This window comes from Astatotilapia calliptera, chromosome 13, assembly GCF_900246225.1.
Source record: "Astatotilapia calliptera chromosome 13, fAstCal1.2, whole genome shotgun sequence".
Taxonomy (NCBI): domain Eukaryota; kingdom Metazoa; phylum Chordata; class Actinopteri; order Cichliformes; family Cichlidae; genus Astatotilapia; species Astatotilapia calliptera.
Window position 1 is genome coordinate 3313549 of NC_039314.1, and position 9817 is coordinate 3323365.

Consider the following 9817-nt stretch of genomic DNA (forward strand, 5'->3'; position numbering starts at 1 on the left):
GCAGCCTGACTTTCCTTCCAGTTGTGTGCATCAAGATAGTTACTCAGTAACAAGCTGGCATCAAAGACAAGGGGCGAGAACAAAAACAGAAATAAGTGCCAGGTAATTTCAAATGGAACTTTTCAATCAGTTTAAACATCCTGTCACTCTGTTAATACCCCATCATTTCATATTTCATGACTTTGCCTAAAAATATTATTTTGGGGGTGTGTGGGATCAAAAAAACCAATTTTGACCACTTCTACTGAGAACTATGGAGGAGGATTAGGGCCCCTGGAAAAAAAGTGGGGATGTCTTTTCTTTCTTTTTTTCCCCAGAATTCTGAGGGGGAAAAACTGAATTCTGACTGGCTGACCGTGACTGAGATGATAAACTGTCAAAGTTTTACTTCTACAATAGTTAATTAAGGCAAGGCAAGTTTATTTATATAGCACAATTCAACAACAAGGTGATTCAAAGTGCTTTACAGAGACATTAAAAACAAAAACAAATAAAAAGCATGATTTAAAATTGATTAAAAAAACAGTAGATAAAATCAGAACAGTAGATAAAATCAGTAGTTAAAATTTAAGTTTTGAAATTTAAATTTAAATTAAATATGTTTCTTACATTTCTGTAGCTAGTCGTGAGATCAATGAGGTGTTTCACTGTGAGTCCGCTGTTTTTATGCCATCTCTATTTTAGTGCAATGAATGCCAAACGTTACAATAAATTCATTTCTAAATTTTCACAAACTTCTTGGTCTGTAATAATTATAGTTTTTATATGTATTGGCTGCTGTGTTTGTTGTACCCTGTGTTTATTAGTTTATTCTAATGTGTATTTTAACTTTATGATCTTTAATGAATTATCTAAATCATTCATATATTAATAAAAATTCAAATTAACATGACCAACTTACTTGGCAAGTATTTTGCTGTTGTTGCAGGATGGTGTCAGAATGATGTGTTTTGGCAATACTAGTGCTCACTGTCAAGCTAATGCTACTATAGTGAAAAATCGCACAAAACTCACTGGAGATGCAGCCTCAAGTTCCAAAAAACAGTGTACTGAATAACAGTTTCAATAAACTCAATAAAGCATATGTTACGTCCCCCCCACCATGGCGGAGGCAAAGGTAGGAAGGAGACAGCAACACTGGACAACCACAATCAATGAAGGAGGAAGACCACAGAACAGTTAAGTATCAGGCAGGATTTATTGGGTGCTTGCCTGGATAGTCAAATTTAACAACAGTAAAGAGGTGGGGGAGGAGGACTGGGCGGTTGATCCAAATCAAAGAAAGTAATAAAGCAAAAAGAGGTCAGTAGCTTCCAGGGCCTAGCCTAACTGAAAGAAAAATGCAAAACAAAAGGCCTACCTAGCTACACGATAAAAGTCAGTGAAAACATACAAGGGTGGCATCAACCGCATAACCTAGTGTGACTAACAGAGTAAAATCTACAACCAGTGTATAGGGTACCCCGGCTTACCTGTCCAGCCTCCCACCACACACAACATAAAGATGCCTGTTCGCAAATGTTTGTCAAAGCAGAAGCCAGCAGCCACCAGCTGGCCAGGGAGCGGCTCATTTGTAGTGTTCCTTGGAGTGTGATTGGCCAACTGAGCCCAGTCCAGCCAATAGACACCTGCCAATCAACTTCGAACTGGCCAATCAGAGGAGGCCTGACGCCTGAAAGATGAATAGAACACAAAACAGAGTACAAAAGCAAAGCCACACCCCTTGGCACGTAACAGCATAGATGAAAAGTAGACAAAAAGCGCCCCCAGGGGATTAAGCTGTAGACAAACAAACTGGAACACAGTAGAAGACAATCTGAGCCGTTAGCCATCCATAAACAGGGATCCAGAGGGACGCAGGTGGCACCCGTCTTAAAACTACGCTCAAAGACAAAAACAAAAAAGAACCACAATACATGTGATACACACAGTACGTGACTTAGGCGAATACATAATCGTTAATATACTGATCACTCATGCTCAGATCAGCCTATTTGCTGAAAAATAAAATGCAACTTCTAAAATGTTTGAGGCATTGCATGAGAACTAAAATAAAATAAAACCTGAGACAACTTTAAACACTCCCGTGCGAATGACTTTCCAATGCTTGCTTTGGTATAACTGAGGTTTAAACATAGTCTACTAAACACACTGATTAATAAATGATTAATGAATACAAGGTGATTGTGCTATGTCCTTTTGCAAACTGAACACCACATGAACAGTCGTCATACCAGCATTGATAAACAACAGAAAAAAGTACATACAGGTAAAATAAGTTCAAACAAGTTTTCCAGTGCAGTTCAATTTTATTCAGTCTAATTCAATCCAGTTTTATTTGTATTGTGCCAAACACAATAACAATAACCTCAAAGACCTTTATATGTAAATTCATGACTTTACAATATAAAAGAGAAATCTCATCAATCAGGTTTTCACCTCTGAACAAGCGCTTGGTGACAGTGGGAAGGAAAAATGCAGAGTGTTACTTTTTATGATGGACCAGAAACTGTCCTCATCAAAGTTTTCTTAAGAGGTTTATTGTATCTTGGATGGTTTGTCCTTTGTTCCTTTGTCTTGTTGGCTTCTTCTGACATATCGTTCTGAATTTGTTGCAAAGTTGAAAGAAAGATGTGGCCAGCGGTCGACTAGCTAACCCAATCTTTAAAGTAACTCAAGTCGTGTGCTTGTGATGGTAAACATCTGGACCACAGTGTTGATTTGTGAAGAAGTAACTCTCATGACTCATCCAGTGATGTCATTCCCTGGCCAACCAGGGTCATGCAGTCTGTTGATGTCACATTTTTGGCTCGACACAGCTTGTTTGGTACGACAGCAGAATAGGTACTAATAAAGTACCGTGTACTACTACCTAATTGAAAACCCCAAGAACGGATTAAAATAGTTTTAGTTTCTTTTTCTTCTGAGTCGGTTGTTCTTTTACTAGTTAGCTAAAATAAATTAACGAACAACGAACCGTCCCCGTGACGTCATATTGTGTACTGGCACAAAATGGTGTTAAATATGGTCTAAAATCGTTAAACACGCATTCTTAAGTTCCAGCTTCATAGACAATGTTATATTTATGACAGTTTTCAGAGGGGCTTAGAGCTCCATGGTGTAAATGAACTAAAACACTGCAGTGTTTTAGTTCATTTTAATTCCATAAACATCAAATATATATGTGTATAAGTAATTAAATAACATCCCAAACAAACAAACAAACAAAGACAATATACTACTGCGGCTTTAATGTTGCAACAAACATTGGTGTTGCTTCCTCTCCACGATGCGGGAGATTACATGATACTCATATGTGATAATCAGATTCACGTTCTCTGTGAAACACCACAAAAACACAAAGATAAATGCCGAGAAAATTAGGATGAGATAAAAAAAAAAAGGTAAAGGAGTGTAGTTTTTGTGGCAACGATAATGACAGAGGAAACATATGTGTTTTAGATTGGCTGAACGCACGCCTACAAATAAAAATACAGATGGCAAGCCAGGGCCAAACTTGTAGGAGGTAATGTGAGATTCAGCCTCTCTGAGTGATTAGTTCCTCTTTTTCCTCCTTACTGACAGTAAAAGTACCACCAGGGGGCACTGTTTCCCAAAGAATGCTGCCAGCTTGTCTCATTACAGGCGTCTCACCAGTCTGCTTGAGTGTATTCACGCGCTGCATGTATGTGATTGTGCTTATAGGCAGATCTCTGCAGGGGAATTAGGCACACTCACATAGTGTGTGTGTGTGAGTGGGTGTTTGTGCTTGTACAAGTCTTAAAAGCCAATCGGTTTCCCCAGAGATTGGCTTGCCATTACATTATGTTGGCTACCTGAGATAGAAAGGCAGCGATCTACCATAATGACCTTAAGAAAGTCTCAGTAAAAAGAGGGGAAGGTGGATGAGCGTCTAAAAGACAGACACACTCTTTTTTAGTTGATGTACCTCTTAATGAGATTGAGTCCAGGTCCCTCTCTTTAAACTGATCATCTCTTAGGAGTTTTTTTTCCAGCAATCTTTTGGGTCAAGACCTCATTACCAGTGTGCCTTTGTTGCCAGGCTTCCAGAGGTCACCTGCCAATCAAATGGCGTGTCGAGTCTGCCAGTGTGACACCAGTAACCTTTGATTTTATTATGGTGGAATGTGTGTGAGAGCTGCTCCTTTCTTGGGATTGCTTCTGAAAAAAGAAGGGTCAGTCATGAATGCACCCACTCAAAGTCACACCTATAGCATATACAACTTTCATTATGCTGCATTCTCTTCGTTTTAATAGGAAACCTACAAAGCACTTTCAGTATGTGTGAAAATGTGAGTTACTAATGCCGTCGATAATAAAGATTGAAGTTTAGCCAAATATTCTTCAATATCAGCCAATATTTTTAACCAGAGATAAGTAGTCACAGATTAGATGGGACGTTTTTCCCAGTCAAACAGTAACTTTTTATTCAGGAAATGTTGCATTTTATTCTTATTTTATTTATTTTACTCTCTTTTCAATTAAAGCAGATAAAGACCAGGATGAAACTCACTGCTCAGCTGACCTATTTTAGCAGTAAAAATAATTAAGCTCATAGCTCTTTTGCACACAAATCTATTTAATACTTCAAATTTAATCTCCGTTTATTTATTCATACTATTTGTATTTTACCTGTTCTAGTTCTATTTGCACATATTAACCGGCATCTGTGTATGGACAGAGAAATGCTTTTCTTTGCACACATGACAATAAACGCTTTGAATCTTGAATCTCTGTTCTGAAGCAATAATGTTATTTAATTAGGTCAATGGATGTTCTCAAGTGGCTCAAACTAAGAGATAAAGGAAGAGTATTGACGTCTCAGAGACACATGTGTTTATGTCTGTGGCTGGGCTAATTTAACAGTGCCCTTTTGACTGGATTCAATGGGTGCTATGGTGCTGCTGTTTGTCCTGCTATAGCTCTGAACCTGGGGATTTACCCACAGAGAAGACAGTGCTCATGGCAGCAAGTGTCTCTCATTTCAATTGTGTGACAAATGTGCTGTTATGGAGGGGTGTGAAGGAGAAAGTGAATTTTAGTTTTAGTTTTTATAAATCCTGTGTAAATCTTTTACAGGCAGATGACAGGTGTTCAGAGGATCCTATTAGTAGTGGGTGAAAATGATGGAACAGCAAACTCATCCTCCAGACTTGCCACAGTCTGCAGTCAGCATGCTGTTTGAAATAAATCAACCTCCCACCATGAGTGGACGGCAGCTCTTCTAGAGCCCAGCTAGTTGCTTTGTTCCCCCGCCCCCTCATTCATAAGCCAAATGTATTTCAGTTTACCAAGCTTGAAAAATGGATTTTGAAATGCGTTTGTATTTCATGTGTTAGACCGGTCCTACAGCAAACCTAACGACCCCTGTTATCAATGTGACATTGTGCACATGACATGGCAATAGGGCAGAAGTCAGTGAGCATCTCAGATGACATCAGTGGAAGGTTGTCTACATTTAACCCAAGGGAACTTTAAAGATTTGATTTTCTTTGGAGAAGTAATGGAATATAATATTAATAATAATAATAATAATAATACATTTTATTTATAGGTGCCTTTCAGACCCTCAAGGTCACCTTACAGTGTGCTTATAGGCAGATCAATACAGTGCGTATTGAAGTAAATCATATACAAACTCAATTAAATGTCCACTTGTGAGTCTCTCAGAGACAAAGACTAATGAAACACACTTATATTTGTACCCCTCAGTGGGCTCAGTATTAAAGAGAACTCAATATGGTCTGTATGTAAAAAAATGAATGTAGCCACGATCAGTTAATGAAGACTTACTTTCTGAATCCTTGAGTTTAGTATTTTAGCCACTGCGTGCAGGTTTTTTAGAGCCAAAATGATCACATTTTAGCATTAGTTGTCACCTAATGCTAGCAAGCTTAGTTAGTAAACTACTTCCTCACTACAGATAAAATGCACAGATGCATAGCTGCTAATGTATTGCTAAGAGACTAACAGAATAGTAGCATTACACGCACCAGAACTGAAGTACATGAATCTTGGTAGGCTGTTAGTGCAATTAACTGCCCAACAAGCTGTGTCATTTTTAGGCCTTCTATTAATAGAGCTCAAAAAGGCACGTGTAACCTTGCAGGCAGCTAATGGCTACAGTCAGCAGCGTGGACTACAGCCTGTCAATCAAAGTTGACACACCCATAAGAATGATAACGCTATGAGATGAGTAAATGATTCATCTTGCATACAGATGGGTAAGTTAGCGAGAGAGAGTATAATTCAATTCAATTGTATTTATACAGCGCCAAATCACAACAACAATCACTTTATATTGTAAGGTAGACCCTACATACAGAGAAAAACCCCAAAATGATATGACCCCCTATGAGCAAGCACTTTGGCAACAGTGGGAAGGAAAAACTCCCTTTTAACAGGAAGAAACCAGCAGAACCAGGCCATCTGCCACGATCAGAGACCAGGCTGTAAACATGCTTAGCTCTGCTGCTTCGTGTCCAGCACGAACTGTATACGTTCGTGCTATATATTTATGCATATATACATCTGTGTTTCTGACAGTCAGGGGAATTATAGCTTTGGGGCTAAGGAGGAAAGAAAAGTCTTTACTCTGGTGGAAAAACACCTGCACCATTATCATCATGGAGAAGATTCACAAATGAGCACGACAATCTGAGAGCGCCGCATCGAGTCATTTAGGATTAACAATCAGCAATCAGCACAGATTACAGCTCACGGGGAAAAAAACCACAATCTCTCCGCTCTGGTAATTAGGACCTCTAGCTGATCTTGAGTCAGGTGTGTGTTGGTGTGTGTGCATGTGTGAGAGAGTGAGTGAGAGACACAGCAAGCGACAGACTGAGAGAAACAACTGGAAAACTATGCTGGGTAAAGTTTCTCCCAATAAATACTGGTTACTAAATCTGTCAGACCCCACTACAAATTCACTTCTAACCACTTGATGTTGCACCCAAACACATTTTGTCGAATTTCCCCTCCATTTTCTATCCCCCTGCAGCTTTTAAGTAGCGCTGCGCTAGCAGCTAATCTCTCAGCCCGACAGTCAGGCTCATGGCTAACGACTAAGTGTCAGCGTAACAGATGGGGGTGCTGTCTACCCTGACCTGTTTACAGACACTAAAAGCTACAGGCATGAATGTAGCCTGTGATAAATCATTCACAGCGCGAAAATGAACTGGTGGCAAATAAACACCAACCTCCAGCCCACAATTACATTAAATCAATACATCAACCACTTATTGATCCGTAGTATTTAATCAAATGTAGAACACATTTAATTAATTCATGTTTCTTCAAATCTACCCTCAAATAAATACAATGTGCACAGCACCAGTTGAGAAGCAGTCTTCTGTTATTCATAAAACAGTAAAATGAACATCAGTGCTTAACTGAAGAGCTCCATCAGCTCACTAATTTATTTCCAGTTTGCCTATGCCAGTGATTGCAAGCAGTACTGTGATAGATAATATCCAGTTCAGTGCTTGAGGCATTGCATGTTTGTATTTTTGAAAAGTAAAAATAACATTCTGGTTTCCAGTTTGAATTAGAAAGCTAAAGTGATAGATGAGCAGGCAGAGGGAAAGAATGGCAGGTGCCACAGTGAGGATGGATTACTCCCAGCTGCAGTGCACTGGTGCTATAAGGTAATATATAGGACTCCAGTTTAAAATGCGCTGTTTATTCTCTGCTGAAAGAGTCAGGCCGTCCCAAGTGGGGCTATTCTGGGTATCAGGTATAGAAAAAAATGAGACCCTATTGAATTCTTACTGTCTGAAGCTAAATCAGATATTTGAATATACACTTCCTCCAGCTAGTCTAACACCTAGATGACTTGTAACTAGTTCCCCGTGTTCTTCATCTTTGGCCAGGTAAACATAAAAGAGCTGTTTTTTGAGAAAGAGTTAAATGGAAAGTTGAAGATTGAAGGAGTTGAAGTATTGAAGGTGAATGAGTTCAAATACCTGGGAACAACCACCCAAAACAACAGAGTGCACGCAGGGTGGACCAGGTGAAGATGAATATCAGGTGTGATTTGTGACAGAAGGACAGCTACAGGAGTGAAGGGGAAGACAAGATGGTAGTGAGACCGTGGTATGGAGACGGTGACTCTGACAGAAAAAACAGGAGGCAGAGCTCGAGGTGGCCAAGCCGAAGATGAAAGGTTTTTGTAGGGAAATGAGTACATGAGGGCGATAGCTCGGGTAAGGCAGGTTGGAGACAAAATTAGGAAGGCAATGACGAGATGGTTTGGTCATGTAAAGAGGTGGAATAGTGGATGTATTGGACAAATATTAATTTAGCTGAGGAGGAAGACCACAGAGAAGATTCTTGAAGAAGGAGGACATGCAGAAGGTTGGTGTGACAGAGTAGGATGCGGGAGATGGGGTGAGTTGGATGAATCCAAAGAAGGAGACGTTAAAACATACACCAAACCTGTGCTAACTAATCGTTAATGCTTTAAGGTTTTGTCTTTTGAATTTCTCCTCCATTCATCCCTAAATTTGAAAAGTGTAGACACTGTCCAACAACACTTGGCCCCTTTGCTGTTAACTGTCTGTTTGGCCTGTCAGCCAAATACACTGTGATCAGGTTTCATCCATCCATCAAGTTTCTTCACCACTTATCTAATTCAGCATTGTAAGGGCCCTGGAATCTATCCCAGCTGTCATTAGGCAAAACGAGAAGAGGCTTTGATACAGTTACTGGATTGTACTCATAGAATTACCATGAAAGCAAAGTTCCCACACGTGGGACTAGTAAAGGTTATCTTATCTCATCTTATTTTAAATAGTAGTTATAATTTAGCATCCTGCCAACCATGAATATCTGTGAATGTGACTAATTCAGTTAGAAGTTTATGTAGCTAGAAGCTCAGATTTATAAGCCTGCAGGTTTACAAAGAAAAGAAGGTCATATGAAATTGAACCTCAACTTAACAATGATTGAAAGGACTAATATCTCATATGGATTACTATATTAAGTAATATTAGAAGATGTGTGTGTTTTGTTGTGTTGAGACAGAGAGGTGCAGCACAAGGTCTGCATTTTCACACCTGCATGCTTGACTATTGTTGCTTTGACCTTTCCAGATTTCGGCCTATTGAAGCTTAAAACAAACTTATATTTGTGATTAAAGACGTGCAGAAATGCTTAATTTGATCGATTTCCCATTTGTGTGAAAGGGTCGCTGTTTGACACACTAGAGGACAACCAGCATGTTTACTGTCGCAGACAGACAGTCTTCATCATAGTAATCATTTAAAATGATGCATTTTTACATTGAGTAACCTAACCCTAACCATGCCCTAACTCCCTGACCCTAACCCTAAACAGGTCTCTGGTGACCTGGTAGATGTTAAGAAATAAAAACAGCCCAGTTCTAGTTGAAGTGCTGTCAGCATGCATTTCTGTATTTACTCAGCCGAACCCAAATGGAGTGTTAACATCACATGCGTGCACAGTGCACAAAGTTTACATTTATGTTGTGTTTCTAAAGGGAAGCCCCCCTCTGTTATGCTAATAGGCCTAGATATAACCAGTAATTCAAGATTAGTCAAACAGCAGTTTGTTTGGTTGCTGGGCACGCTCGAGAGACTTTCCTGTCCTGGTTCGACAGCGTGCTGGCAGAGCTACAGCCATCAATGTCACTGCACAGACAGTGCGAGGTACAGCATTTGTTTCCCAGTCCAGCCCTGTGTTGTACACAAAGAAGGAGCCGGGCAACGAGCCAGCAGAGAATCGCATGGAAAAGTACGAAGTGCATAGCTGCCTGCAATGAGACAATCTGAGC